We start from the raw sequence: 16,016 nt of genomic DNA, 5'->3' as shown, positions 1-16,016 counted from the left end.
AAGAATTGTAGGACGACGCTGCCAAGGGCGTGCGGTTCCACTGTTCCATTTTCTCGCCGGAGCCATCTGGTCTGCTTCTTTACGGAAATGAAAATTCAGCGTATTGAACTGGAACATGTCTTATTTTTCCTAGATTTTTCGTGTACGATGGTGGTACGTATGGTTAAACTGCAAGGCCTGCAACATGAGTCAAGTAGTCTCGTAGAGGGAGCGAGAGATGACACATTCACGGAAAAGTTACCTTCCCTCGTTACACGAAATGATTGTACCTTCCCTCTTGCCGTGGTAATAATCTCGCTGGCCAACTTGTTCGGATTCACTTTCCAAAACGACGCCTCCTGGTCAATGAGCTTAAAGATAACTGGTATTCCCGCTTGGCGTGATTTCTTGTGCGTCACCGTGTTGAACGATCTGTTTTCCGCTTCCATGTCGGTGGTTTCAACTATTGTGGCATCACTGTACGGCTCATGATCGTCACTACGTGCCCTCTTGGGAGAGTTCGTCTCGAGGTCAGCATCCGTTGTCGCACTTCGGTTTAAGTAATCACTGCCAGCCGGCTGCACAGCAGGCGCTTGTTGTTCTGCAGTAGTATTCATCTCTCCACTTACATCAGGCACGCGCTGGGAGGAACGGGGTCCTTTGGTTGCCGTGGGAGCCGCTGGCACGGTTTTGAGGCCAAAAAATCCTCCCGCCTGGTGAGGTGGGACGAGTCGACCGAATCTTGGCAACTGAGTGCCGAGGTCGAGTGAAGAAACTCACAAATTAAGACGAAAAAGCGGGTCCCTGAGGAGCTCACGTCCGTTGGCACAACATAATTTATGTGCAATTGTCGCCTATAGTAGTTAGGAAAGTAGGCATAGAAAGATCAGAAAAGTTGGCTTTGTTATAGGAATTGTGTTCTTGACGATGTACATTTGTTGCGATGAGAATATTTAGGTGTAATTTGTTTTATCACTGAGTAATTCCGTAAAAAATCAGACCACTGGTCTGGACACCTATAAGGGTAATAAATATGGTAGCGCTGTCTTGCGTGCGAGCTAATTGGCAAGGCAGCAAACGAAGCTTTAACAAAGAACTGCGGAGTGTGTTCAACACAGGCAGTCCTTACGCTGACTACTAATCATAATCGAGTTTTTCTATTGAAAACATGTCGCTATTCCTACCACAGTAAAGGCTCTCAATAATTCAGAAAGACACATCGAAGAAAATTTGATCAAATATTGTTGGTATTCAGAGATAATATTGGGACCTAAAATATTCGCATCACGATGTTCATTTTATTCGGAACATAAAGCAATAGAGAAACAGCACTGTCCAACTTGCATATTTCGGAAAAGAATATTGCGCGCAAGCATTTTATGTCCAGAAGAATAGAAAAATTATGTAAAACATGAATAATGACAAGTCCGTCGAAATAAATCATTTAAAAATTAGGGCAGGGCTTACATGCCATGAATGCCTCCCAACTAAATATATTTGCCTCGCGTGCCATTCATGCATAGGGCACAGCCACTTCACCCAATTTCAAACGCACATGATACGTTTTCCGCTGCAGAGTGACTTGAAAAAAAGGCGCGCCCACATCTTTTCTACGGTAAGAGAGAAAACGACGCATTCGGACTCTTACTGAGGCGACGGCTGCGGTACTTTGACTTCCCTGGTTTGGTGGAAAAGTGTGATTAAATACGCTCAGAAACCATAATCGTCCCGGCAGCTATAGCATCGTGTTCTTGAGGAACGAAACAAAAAGCGAAGAAGCCAGCTGGTAAGCGTCGCTGAGCTCTGCGTTAAGGACATTGCAGGTGAGCAAGACAGCAAAGCCCGAACTGTAACGTCGTCGCGTACGCGGGGTTATTTTTCTGCACGCCCAAGTCGAGAACACGGAAGCGGGATTTCAAGCGCAGTCGCATGCTTACGAGGACAGCGCACCGGAGGGGCGGCGGCGGCGCGCGACCGGGGCGAGGGGGGGGGGGGGGGGCATTCGGCGCGACCGCTTCTCTGTGCCTGCTTTATTGTGCGCAAATCCGCGCGGGCATTTGCGGGTGAGCAGTCAGCAGCTCGAGAAAAAGCTCCCAGCGCACATCATTTGCATTCTCAAAGCCGCCTGGCGGGGAGCGTGGCGACGCAGCCCCCTTTTCGACCCTTTTCGACGCCGGCCCGCTAACCCATGCCACGGGTAAACAACCGTCGCGTTCCCCGCCACTGGCGGCCCGACGGCAAAGTAATTGAAATGGCGACCATGGTGGATCCCGACGTGGATCGGCGCCGCGGGCTCGTTTCCCATCCCTTCAACATCGCCGCTCTATATGTCCCGCTGTTGCTTTTATTAAAATGTCTGTGCACACGCGCGGGCAAGTGCAAACATCCGCGTCTCTGCGCGACTGCCTTTCCGCGCTGGCGAAAAACACCCTGCGCGTCGCTTATTACGCCGCCCGCGCAGCCATGTTTTCTCTGTTGTTGCTGCTACTGCTTCGATTGCATGCACCGCCACCATGCCAACCGAACAGCTCGATCGCCAATCGTTTTAGACTCTCAATGTTCACAAAAAGGCTCAACTCTTGCTGCTTACCGAGGCTGTCGGCGGCGACCCGAAACGACAAACAAGCTGTGCGAAAGATGGACGAATAGTACCCCAAAATTGCTTACTTGTGCCAACCTTTAGACAAACACTTTGCGGGCAATTAACTGCAGGAGTTGAAATGCCGTGGAAGAGCTTCTTGCCGACAGGTCAGATATTCCTGAGAAGCCTGAAGTTTTCGGCTGCTATCAAAGCCATCAGCATACTTACCGTAGACGACAAGACTAATAGGGATAGCCGTGCACTGTTTTCAGGCGTGCCAACTTGCCGTGGCCTCGTAGTTGAAGTCAGTCGTGGTACGCGGAGAGCAGCGTGCGGGGATATGCATTTTTGGCCACCAGCGCACAGTGCTGGATTACCAATGCGAAGCTTTCGTCATCACTTATAGCTTCATACGGTAGTTCCTTAAATTATGGGGTTTTACGTGCCACAACTACGATATGATTATGAGGCGCGCCTTGCTGGGCGACTAAGGAATAATTTTGACCCCCTGAGGATCTTCAACGTGCACGCAATGCACACCGCACAGGTGGTTTTGCACATCGACCCCATCGAAAAGCGGCTGCCGACGCCGACGATTTGATCTCGCGAACACGTGCTTAGCAGCGCACCGCCAAAGCCGCTACACCACCACGACGCGTGGCTGTTCCTCCAACGCAGCTCCCCAAGCGTACAGTGAAATCATCTAGCGTAAGTGATCACGTAACCTGTGCGCACCAAGAATCACCCACGCGAGAGCTGGCCAATATGTTTCGACTGCAGCAGATGAAATTTATTTTACGATCGGGTGAGCGCGATTTCACTACGCCCATTCTGAAAGCGACCTGCCATTTTTTGCCACGTCGCTCAATTTAGTTGTGTATGTCACTGCCAAAAGTTCGGATCTTGCGACCTTGACTTAGGGGTGGTGAAAATGCATTTTTGTGATGGCAGAGGCGGCGAACTGAAAATGTGCAGACGTTATGAGTACGATAAGGATCTCTCTTCTATAAAAAACACCGCCTTACTTGTCAAAATTAGCGACAATAATACTGAGAGTACATTCGAACAAGTATATACGCAAAGACTATATAGACCTTCTCTGTGAAAACCTCTCACTGTAAAGGATAAAGCGTTCGGATCTTGCGACCTTGACTTAGGGGAGGTGAAAATGCATTTTTGTGATGGCAGAGGCGGCGAACTGAAAATGTGCAGACGTTATGACTATGATAAGGATCTCTCTTCAATAAAAAACACCGCCTTACTTGTCAAAATTAGCGACAAGAATACTGAGAGTACATGCGAACAAGTATACGCAAAGACTATATAGACCTTCTCTGTGAAAACCTCTTACTGTAAAGGATGAAGCGTCTCACCTAAAACTGAAAATTTCGCTTAGAGATCAATGCTCTTTCTCATTTTTTTTAAATAAGCACAAAATAAGCAATGCCAACTTCGGGTGATAAAAGCTTCTTTACCCCGTTGCAGGTTGTTGAGCCACTGCCAGAGCATCGATACCAAAGTAACCATGCTTGAGAGCAAAATAATATATAAGGCTGGTTATAAGGCTAATTAGAAAATTTGACGAGGTCGTGTTTATCAGAGAGTGCCTTGAAATTAATGAAAACAAACATACTCCGGCAAATTCTTGTAAGACTTAAGTCAGCCAGCAACGTCACGTTGTATTATCATAACGCTTATGGCCCTTGCTGCGAAATCGTTGTGATAAGTGTTACGAAGAAAAATGCATAATAGAAGCGTGGCGCAAATATTTGTCGCTGCACACAAATGCTGGAAAGAAAATGGTAAATAGCTCAAGGCCGTATTTTCCCGCTCCATCATGCAGCTACATATTCCCATTATTATTATTATTATCAAATGTATTCAAGGAGAGGTTGGTGCCTATGTGTGGCGCCGGCTACTCCTCCTACGTGATAGTTATCGTCGGAAAGTTGTCAACAATCATCAAACTGGACAAATAAACACATGAACGAACATTCACGTACTAAGTCTCAGTACTGCAATATAAATAAATGCTCGCGCAACACAAGAGTTCACATGGCTTAAATACTCACAAGACCAAAGTGTTCACACGCAACACATGAGTTCACACAGCATAAATTTTCAGAAAACCAAGATGTTCACACAGATGTTGGGCACTTGAATGCCGCACTCTAAATGCGACAAATACAAATGCTACAAGAACACGAAGACACAATGAACAAGTAATTAAGGGTGCCTCTTAATAATAACAATGCGAGTAATAACTATTGTATGACTTAATATCTTTGTGATATTTTTGATTCCTAAAATTGTACTAAGGCGCGCGCAGCGATAGTTTGAAGTTTTTCTGTTGGCCATGGACCTAAAATTTTTCCCAAGGATAGTGGCCGTCAATCTATAAAACGCAGATGTAGAGTTTTGTTTCGAACGTGATCCATCGGTATACACGTGAATGCGATCTATGTACTTAGTGTAAATATGCCATAAAGTTAATTGCTTTATCACAACTACGGGCACATCAGATTTGCGACCTCCTCCAGGAATTGAAGCGATTATTTCTGCAATTGCTAGTCGCCATGGGGGATGAGTTGCGCAAGTAGGCCAGTATTCGTAAGCAGGCAGTAAGTTTTTGCACCACCGTATTTCTTCATTTATGCGTGCAGCGGTTCTCTCCTCAAGGTCTCGGCATAGGGTATGATTAGCGTGTTGTGTAGCCAGACGATAAAAGTGACGACAAGCTTCCGTAAATATTAGTGCATGAAAAGTTGGTTGGCGGGACTCAGCAATCACCAAAGCACTGGAAGATGCACGCGGAACACCAATACGTATGCGAAAGCTTCTGCCCAGCAATCTTTGAATTGTTTCCTCTAGATTACAGGATGTTCCATGTAGCACAGGAGCAGAGTATGCTCTTCTTTATCTAATGATTGCCGAGTGAATGTGTAATGAGGAAGAGTTTGAACTACCCCATCTCGCTCCAGCAAATTGACGGAGAATGTTGATTAGGCAGTTGACTTTCTCCTCTAATGCTTTTCTTTGGGGAGTCCATGATAGCTTGCTCTCTATAATAATACCCAAGAACTTGCGTTGTCGCACAAGTTGCAGACGCTGAGAGTCTAGCACGAGCTGGAATCTCTTGAGGCATTTCCTTGTAAAAGGAAGTACAGTAGTTTCCTCGCGTTAAATAATCATACATCTGATGTTCAAAAAATCATTAATTCGTGTTAGGTCAGCTTATAGCTTTTGCTAAACGGCTTGAGTACTCGAGTCAGATGCCCATATGCACAAGTCATCTGCATATAGTGAATAATTGTGAGCAGGCAGCATATGGGGTAATTCAGCCATAACACAGTTAAATAGAAATAGACTGAGTACACTACCCTGCGGAACGCCTTGATTCACATTGCGCTCTGTACTTTTGCCATTAGCAGTTTCAATAACAGTTTTCCTGTCTCCTTAGAAATCTGCAATCCATTTCCAGTGTTCGGCCAACTATTCTCAACTGAATTAACCCATGTATTACGTGAGTATGGCTGGCAGTGTCAAATGCACACTTTGTGTCTAGAAACGCTGCAATGGTGATTCTTGCACAGCTCCTCTCATGATCTACGTATGTAACAAGATCTAAAATAGTATCCATCGTACACCGGCGCCTGCGGAAGCCCACCATACTTTCGGGTATTGCGTGGGTGCATTCTGTACACCACTCCAGCCCCGCCTCTGTCATATTTTCCATAAGTTCACATAGGCAACTTGTCAGACTGACAGGGGGAAGAATCTAGCGATAAAGGAGTTTTACCAGGTTTTAATATCGGAACCACTCGTGCAATTTTTCAGGAAGGACGAAGACATTCCGATATCCACGCATCGTTAAGTAATATTAACAAAGTTTTTGTGGCCACAGGACCCAGGTTCTTCAGTGCAGCATCTGTGACCCCGTCAGGTCCAGCGCTGTCCTCTGGCTGCACGATACAAGTGCGTTCTTTAATTCTTCTAATGAAAACGGCTGATCTAGGTCATGATGATGGCTATTGATAGAAAAATTAATCGATGTTTTTACTTCTTCGACACAGTTACTGTATTCAGGTGTGTTTACTGCTGCACTTCACTTACTCGCATTACACCTGAATCAAAATTATGGAATGTTTTGCTCTCTTTGAATGGCCCAGTAACGCACCAACAACCATTCAGCTTTAGTCCAGAAAGTACCAGAAACGACTGTTGCAAACGATTGCTGTGAGCTTATTACACGCCCAAGTACAGCAGTAAACATTCTCGTTGTCTTGTTCCAAGGCAATACTGCAAACGGAGTTGTCTTCATATGTACTGGTTTGCAGGGAGCGAAAGAAAGCAACAACCGACATGCAGACTGCAGGAATCATCACTGAGCACGCGTCCATCTTTTCTTTTATTGCGATAGCAATTATATGGAGACCCCAGGCGAATTTTCGCCGCCGCCATCTTCCATACTATATATATATATATATATATATATATATATATATATATATATATATAGCAAGAGCAGCAGCAGCCTCTTTATGCCCACTGCAGGAGGAAGGCGTCTCCCTGTGATCTCCAATTACCTCTGTCCTGCACCAACCGATTCCAACTTGCGCCCGCAAATTTCGTACTTTTATCCTCCCACTAGCTTTCTGCCGTCCTCGACTGCGTTTCTCTTCTCTTGGCACCCATTCTGCAACTGTAATACACCACCCATTATCCATTCTACGCATTAGATGGCCTGCCCAGCTCCATTATTTTTTGTCTTAATGTCAATTACAATATTGGCTATCCCTGTTTGCTCTCTTATCCACACAGCTCTCTTCCTGTCTCTTAACGTTACGCCTAGCATTCTTCGTTCCATCCCTCTTTTAGCAGTCCTTAAATTGTTCTCTAGCTTCTTTGTCAACCTCCAAGTTTCCATCCCATGTGTTAGCACCGGTATAACGCAGTGATTGCACACCTTTCTTATCAATGATAGTGGTGAGCTGCTAGTCAGGATCTGGCAATGCCTGCCGTACGAACTCCAACCCTTTTTCATTCTCCTGTAAATTTCTTTCTCATGATCAGGGTCCCCTGTGAGTAATTGGGTCACAATTACTGAACTATTGTTCCCTTGCCAGGCTACTGAACATTGTCTTCTGCATATTTGTAAGCCCACTCTACACTTTCGCTGTTGGGGTGCTCAATCATTTGTTGTAATTTGCTCCCAGTGTTGCTGTACAGGACAATGTCATCTGCAAACCCAAGGCTGCTGAGATATTCGCCGTTGATCATCACTCTTAAGCCTTCCCAGTTTAACAGCTTGAATACTTCTTCCAAGCAGGCAGTGGAGAGATTGTGTCTCCTTGCCCGACCCCTTTCTTGATAGGTAAATTTCAACTTTGTTTTTGTGGAGAACCAAGGTAGATGGGGAATATTTGTAGATATTTCCCAAGATACTCACGCATGTCTCCTGTACTTCTTGATTACGTAAGGCCTCTATGATTGCTGTTATTTCTACTGAATCACATGCATTTTCATAATCTATGAAAGCCATATACAGGGGTTGATAAAGAGTTTTCTCTGCAGATTTCTCGCTTACCTGATTAATGACACGGATGTGACCCATTGTAGAATATCTCTTCCCGAAGCCAGCCTGTTCTCTTGGTTTACATATGTCAAGTGTTGTCCTTGTTGAAAATGTCTTGGTGATCAAATATATATATATATATATATATATATATACAGTGCAGTAGACACGCGTATGAAGCGGTTTATTGACGTTTCGGCGCCGGGGTCCGGCCTTCATCAGAATACATTGCATGGTGTCGGTACAGTAAATATACATGTGCCTATCAACCAAATGAAGATATCTTTACATGAAAAACGAATAAAATGGGCGAACAAAATGCATCCGAATCGTTCAAAGGACAGCTGACGCGTGTATAGACCGATGGCGATTGCAAACATATCATCTAAAATACGAAGCATAAAAACGCACCGAAATGGATTGTAAAAAACCAATCACCACGTGACAACAAAACGTCAATATGTACTCAATATGTGCTATGTTATCAAGGAAACACAGACACAGAAAAAGGGGAATAGCGACGTACTAGTAGAAGAAGGGACAAGTGACGGGCTACAAAGACAGGCAACTCAATTTTCCTACACATTCGTTCATACCACACGCAACGGTATCAAACTTATAGATAAGGAAGGTTCGCGGGCTTCTCTATCATAATTTGAACGAAATCGAGATTCAAGCATCGTGACTCTAAGTTTATCAAATGAGTGGTCAGGAAGATGCACGTGTCTTGAGATGGGCAGGGTGGGCAACGTGTTAGCGTGGGATTTATGATTGTTAAAGCGGAATGTGAAAGGCCCTTCTGTTTGTCCGATGTACCGTTTTTTGCAGAGCGTACATTCAAGCATGTATATTACGTTTTTTGTGTCGCAGTCGAAATCGCCTTTGATTTTTAAACAAAAGTTTGAAGACGTACTAGTAACCTGTTGCGATGTGACCATGTAGGGGCATACTTTACATCGCGGTTTTCGACAAGGATGGCATCCGATGGCATCAGGGCAGTCAATCTTACATGATTATGCTAGTATATCTCGAATATTTCTAGCTTTACGGTATACTGCTTCAGGCGGATCAGAGAATATGTTTTTGAGGCGTTCACTTTGCATTAGAATATTGTGGTGTTTCTTTAATACATGCGAAACACTTGAGACTGACTCAGTGTGGGTTAGGACAAGATTTGTCCGGGGTGAGAGAGTCGGTTTGTTCTTAATGCAAAGAAGCGTCCTTCGGTCATGCACGTCTGCGCGTTTTATTGCGTCGTCAATTAATTGTGGTGGGTAATTTTGTTTGGCAAAAGCGCTTTTTAGGGTACCGCAATTCTTTTGAAACTCTGATTGCTCAGAACAAATTCTTTTAAAACGTAAGGCTTGGCTATAAGGAATGCTAGTCTTGCAATGTTTAACGTGACTGCTATCGAAGTGCAAATATTGACATCTATCTATCGGCTTTTTGTATAGGGCAGTAGATAGTTTATCATTTAGCACTGAAACGCTGACGTCAAGGAAGTTAATAGTAGATGCAGAATACGTGTGAGAAAATGATATGGATGGATGGGCATTGTTAAAGTCAGATATGAAAGAAAGCAGTTCCTGTTCCCCATGAGGCCAAATCAGAAAAACATCGTCAATGGAACGTTTGTAATAAAAAGGTTTTAACGTCCTGGTTAGCAAAAATTTTTCTTCTAGCTGACCCATAGATATATTGGCGTAGTTCCGGCCAATTCGCGTACCCATAGACGTCCCACTAACTTGCACATAGTGCTGTCCTTCAAATTCGAAGTTATTTATTTCTAAAATAAGAGCTAGCAAAGTTGCCAATGTGTCGCTATCGATGAGTTTCTCGGGTGATACACATTCGTAGCAATTGACGACTACCATGATGCCATCAGAATGTGGAATGTTAGTATACAAAGATGCTACATCAAGTGTGACCAAGAGAGAGCCTTGAGGAATAATGAGATCGATTATATCCGACAGGAAGTAGGTGGTGTCTCTTACGTAAGAGGCAAACGTAGCTGGGATATTACCAATCAGGGAATCTACGTAGCTGGACAAATTTTCTGCGACTGTACCTATACCAGAAATGATGGGACGACCTGGGTTGTTTATCTTATGTATTTCAGGTAAAAGGTAAAAACGACCAGCAACAGGACTTAGTGGAATTAGAGAATGAACCGCTTTGTTAGGCACCTTTTTCTTCTTGACGAGATCTAGCACTGTGCTTTTGATCAGAGATTTATATTGCTCAGTGGGGTCATGATCAAGGCGTTTATAAAACGTCGCGTCTGCTAGCTGTCTGTGGGCCTCTGCGGCGTAATCGGACTTGTTCATTATGACAACGGCACCACCTTTGTCAGCAGGCTTAATGATGATGTCCTTGCGAGAGGACAGGGTATCTAGTGCTTTCATTTCGCTGGCGGACAAATTACGGCGGAAGGGACTTGTTTTTGATACAATTGCAGAACGTCTCGTTGTACTGCTTTGATATACATGTCCAAAAATCTATCGCGCTGTGTAGGAGGGACCTAGCGCTTGCCAGAGGGTAACGCGTGTTTCGAATCGCTTGAATTGGAGCGGTCATGGAAGTATTCGCGCAAGCGTAAGTTACGGGCTAAATTATCTAAATATTTCAGTAGTTGAAATTCATTATGTCCACCTGTTGCTGGACAAAAATTAAGACCACGATGTAGAACACTGCACTCCTCAGCTGTTAGCAGAATGTCCAAAATATTAACGATATTATTCGGCTCCTGATGGGCAAACCTACTGACAGAGGATGACGAAGAAGTGCCGGAGTGCACTTCTAGAGGTTTGGTTTGAAAAGGGACAGAGTTGAATACCTTGTCCTGGCTTCCAGAAGGGCGCAAAACACCGTCACGGGACAGTTTCTTGGACAGTCACTTGTCCCTTCTTCTACAAGTACGTCGCTATTCCCCTTTTTCTGTGTCTGTGTTTGCTTGATAACATAGCAAACATTGAGCACATATTGACGTTTTGTTTTCACGTGGTGATTGGTTTTTACAATTCATTTCGGTGCGTTTTTATGCTTTGTATTTTAGATATGTTTGCAATCGCCATCGGTCTATACACGTGTCAGCTGTCCTTTGAACGATTCAGATACATTTTGTTCGCCCATTTTATTCGTTTTTCATGTAAACATATCTTTATTTGGTTGATAGGCACATGTATATTAACTGTACTGACACCATGCAATGTATTCTGATGAAGGCCGGACCCCGGCGGAAACGTCAATAAACCGCTTCATACGCGTGTCTACTTCACTGTGAATATTTATTCAAAGGCGATTTCAACTGCGATACTACAAACGCAATATCTATGCTGGAATGTACATTGTGCAAGAAATAGTATATTTGACAAACAGAAGGGCCTTTTAGATTGCACTTTAACAATCACAAATCCCATGCTAATACGTTGCCCAACCTACCCATCTCAAAGCACGTACATTTCCCTGACCACTCATTTGACAAGATTAAAGTCACGTTGCTTGAAACGGGATTTCATTAAAATTATGACAGAGAAACCCATGAATCCTTTCTTAACTATACGTTTGATACCATCACGTCTGGTTTGAATGAAAGTGTTGGAAAATTGAGTTGCCTGGCCATATAGGCCCTCACATCTTCCCTCATTTCCCTTCTTTTTTACCAGTACGGCACTATTTTGATCTTTTGCTAGGCTAGCACGTCAATTTTTCGCTTTTGTTTTCATTTGTTATTCTTGATTGGTGACATAGCACCTATTCGGTGAGGTTTTTCCTGTCACCTGATAATTCTTTCAAATTTCATATGTTGTGCGCATCTTGAAATGATGTGTTTGCAAATGCCATCTGTTTAGACATGCATCAACTGTGCGTCAGAACGATTGACACGCATTCTGTTCGCGCAATTTCTTTGGGTTATATGTAAACAAATCTTCATATTGTTGATATGCGCATTGTTTCGCTTCATAAGCGCGTCTGCTTCACTGTATATATATATATATATATATATATATATATATATATATATATATATATATATATATATATATATATATATATATACTGGTAGAGGCCTTCGTCCTAAGTGGGCATAATAGGATGGTGACGACGACGACGACGACGACGACGACGACGACGACGATGATGATGATGATGATGATGATGATTACGATGATGACGTCTTGTGGAGTTCTTGCTACTGTAAACCATCGGACGTGTCCGCACTAGGATTCTTTCGAACTCGAACGGCTATCGAGTAGCGAACGAAGCTGTCTGAAGACTTTTTAGGCTTCTCATATTTTCCTTAGTTCCCTGTTATGAGTAAATGTATTGCAGGCTGCATCAAAAGCTTCTTACTGCACTGCAAAAGACAGCAAGCAACCAGAAGGCACATGTAGTGCCAAAAGTTGGCGCTGCAGGAAAGCAAAGCAGGCAGGCAGCACGACGGCGCCCTTAATTAAACTATCAAAACGGCTGGGCAACAATACCGGGCTCTTTTAATACGTACGTGGACCATCTGACACGAAATTAATCTCTGAATGAAGAGCCCAAGTAAAAGTAAGGGGAAATGAAATAGCGGATTTCTGAGTGTGCGAAAAGAAACGAGAGCGGAAACCATTTTAATCTACGAGAACTGCAGTCCACTATATATGTGCCTTGATAGAAACAAATAGCATGAACAGAACAGACCGTAACAATAGGCGGCTGGTTTCTTTTTTTGCCATTCGAGACTCGACGGCTCCAGCGTAATTGGCTGTACTTGGACAATTCTTGCGAATGCAGCGGAACTTGTATTTCGGAGACAATGACGAGCTATGCGAGTGATGAGCTGTATGGGCATGTGTGAGCCCGTAGCTGGTAGCTCTCGCGCAGACAGTCCCTCGTAGAACAAAGTAATGCGCACAATTTGATATTTAAGCCCTGTGCAACTTTTTTTCTAGACCGATAAAGATTGCTACGCGCCAGCCCCATATGTAGTCTTTCGGCAAGCATAAAATTGGCCAGGTAGTATAGTTCTGCAATGCCGCGCAATGCATGTAAACTTTCCTTATTGACTCTTGAAGTCTCAGAAACATACCCCTTGAAAACTCTCGCATTCTCACAGGCACGTTCGTCTTCTGCATGCGTATTTCCACGCGATGAAGGTAAGCCAGACCTGAAGTATACCACGGTAGTTTTGATTTCAAGCTTAACCAGACTACGAACACCAAAATAATACAAACAGTCGTAACGTATACAGCGACTCCATACAAACCCACCGCGGTGTCACACTGGCTATGACGTTGAACTGTCGAGCACGAGGTCTCTGGTTCGATCCCGGCCGCGGCTGCCGCATTCCAATGGAGGCAGAATACAAGAGGCCAAGATGGGGTTACGTATGTGATGTTAAAGAACATAGGTCCAGCAGGAAGAATTGCTCTTTTGGAGATATTTAACGATATCTGGATAAGAGAGACTATTCCAGATTCATGGAAATTATCTCGGGTAACTCCAGTACTGAAACCAGGAAAGACTCTCCTTTGTCTCGACTCCTACCGACCCGTCAGTCTCACAAGCTTTTTTTTTTTCAAACTAATGGACAAGATTATAGACACTCGACTGCAAAGGTGGTGTGAACACACAAATGTGTTTCCCAACAACATCACCGCTTTTCGACAGAATCGGTGTACAATGGATGCAGTATTAGACATTGCCACATGCGTCGAACATGAACGAATTTGTGGAAATGTGACAGTAGCAGTATTCTTCAACATTCAAAGAGCATTCGACACCATAAGTCACATACATGTCCTTGCCGGTATGTTAGAGCTTGGCCTACACGGTCGAACACTGCGATGGGTATGAAATTTCTTGAAAGATAGAAAAATATTTATTGAAACAATCGAAGGAGAGAGTAATTATCACAGCATCACGCAGGGCACTCCGCAGGGCAGTGTTCTCAGTCCGTTTTTATTCAACTCCCGTCTGGTCTACAGTTTTCTTTGTACGCAGATGACATATGCATATGGGCCTCTGGATCTCATATACAAGACGTTCAAACAACGCTGCAAGAGGGTCTTGATAGTATCGACACCTTTTTAAAAGAAAGAGGCATGAGTCTTTCACACGCAAAGACAGCCGCACTTCGTTTCACTAGACGACAGCTGAATAATTTCCAACTTACGCTTAAGGGGCAAACTTTGATGTTTGTGAAAGAGCATGCATTTCTTGGAGTTATTCTTGACCACCAGCTGACATGGGCTTCACATATCCGCGCAATTGAAAAGCAGACTAATGCAGTAATAAACGTACTTCGGCGACTCGCAGGCACAACGTGGGGGGGATCAGTCTCTTCGCTTCTACAAGTTCCCCATAACGCACTCATAAAACAAAAAATTGCTTACTCGGCACCTATTCTCCATGGTTTATCGCAAACTTCTGAGGAACGTCTTCACCGTTTACTAGCAAGGGGGCTACGAGTGTGTCTTGCGGTTCCGCAGGCTACCTCGAGTTCTTTAGCAATTCCTGAAGCTGGTCACCCACAATTTCCAGTCACACGAACGGTTGAAACATGCTGACATATTTATTGCATCTTAACCCAACACGAGAAGCATCCATTAAACCTCGCGCTTACCGAAATAAACAAAAGCAAAATTCACGATGTTGTTCGAGAACATAAAGCATTATTACCAAGATTTGAATTATGCAAAGTGGATGTTAGTTACCCTCCCTGGATGTTAACATGTCCTAAAATAGAATTATCGGTTGACGTGATTATATCTAAGAGAGACATGTTCATAGTAGCCGCACAACAACTTGAACTCTTCCAAATTTACTCATTTTATCCCCAGTAGATACACGTTTAGACAGATGGTTCGGGTCACAAAAATTCCGCGATTTCAGCATTCGTCATTCCACATTTAGCGCTAGAGCAAATATTTAAATTATCCCGAGAGACATCTTCCACCGTGGCAGAACTGTTTGCAATCCTGTGAGCTTTGCGTTTCATAACATCAGAAAAGCATTCGCAAAAATGGGTTATCTTTAACGATTCGCAAGCCGCACTCACATTACTACAGAGCAATAAGAATAATTCTTTGAACACTTTGCTATTGTATAAGACGCTCAAAGAACTTACAAAAGCAAGCGCAACGAACCACGAAATTACATTTCAGTGGATACCTGAGCACTGCAATATTCCTGGTAATACTGCAGCGGACGCAGCTGCGAATTTGGCGCACAATAACGCAGAGACAACCAATATTCCCCTATTGCGTAGTGAAGTCCGTCTGATCCTGAGACAGATTTCCTGTCGCCTCAGCAAAACTACCTGGTTTGATTAGCAAACTAAGAACTCGGAGTTATACCTTATAGACCCATGTATAAACTATTCAATACCGGAAAATCTAAGAGACAATAGAAAAATTGAAACATTGGTACATCGCCTGCGTCTTCGTACTGCACTTACGAGACACTTCTTGTACAGGATAAAACGTGTCTCTAGTCCGCATTGTTCTTGGAGCCATCCAGACGAAGATGTGCATCATCTTCTCCTCGAGTGAACGAAATACGATCAACAAAGAAGGGTACTGCAAGCAAATTTGTTGATATTAGACAGAAAACCATTTAGCCTAAAAAAGATACTTGGTCCATAGCCAACTGCGGGCCTTCAGAAAAGAGCACTTCTTGCTCTCAAAAAGTTTTTAGAGGACACCAACATTTTGGGAAAATATTAAGTTTCAGATGACCCTAATACACTGGGCTGGGCTCTGGGCTCAAAATTTATTTATGTGGTGATCGCAACTTTTACGCAACATGTATAATTCTGTTCTGTACGTCCAGTGTATTACATGTGTTGTGAGCTTTGGCTGTTGAAAATATCTGAATTTATATATGCGTACGTGT

Source organism: Dermacentor variabilis, chromosome 1 (assembly GCF_050947875.1).
Source record: "Dermacentor variabilis isolate Ectoservices chromosome 1, ASM5094787v1, whole genome shotgun sequence".
NCBI lineage: Eukaryota > Metazoa > Arthropoda > Arachnida > Ixodida > Ixodidae > Dermacentor > Dermacentor variabilis.
Note: the sequence above shows the minus strand (reverse complement) of the source record.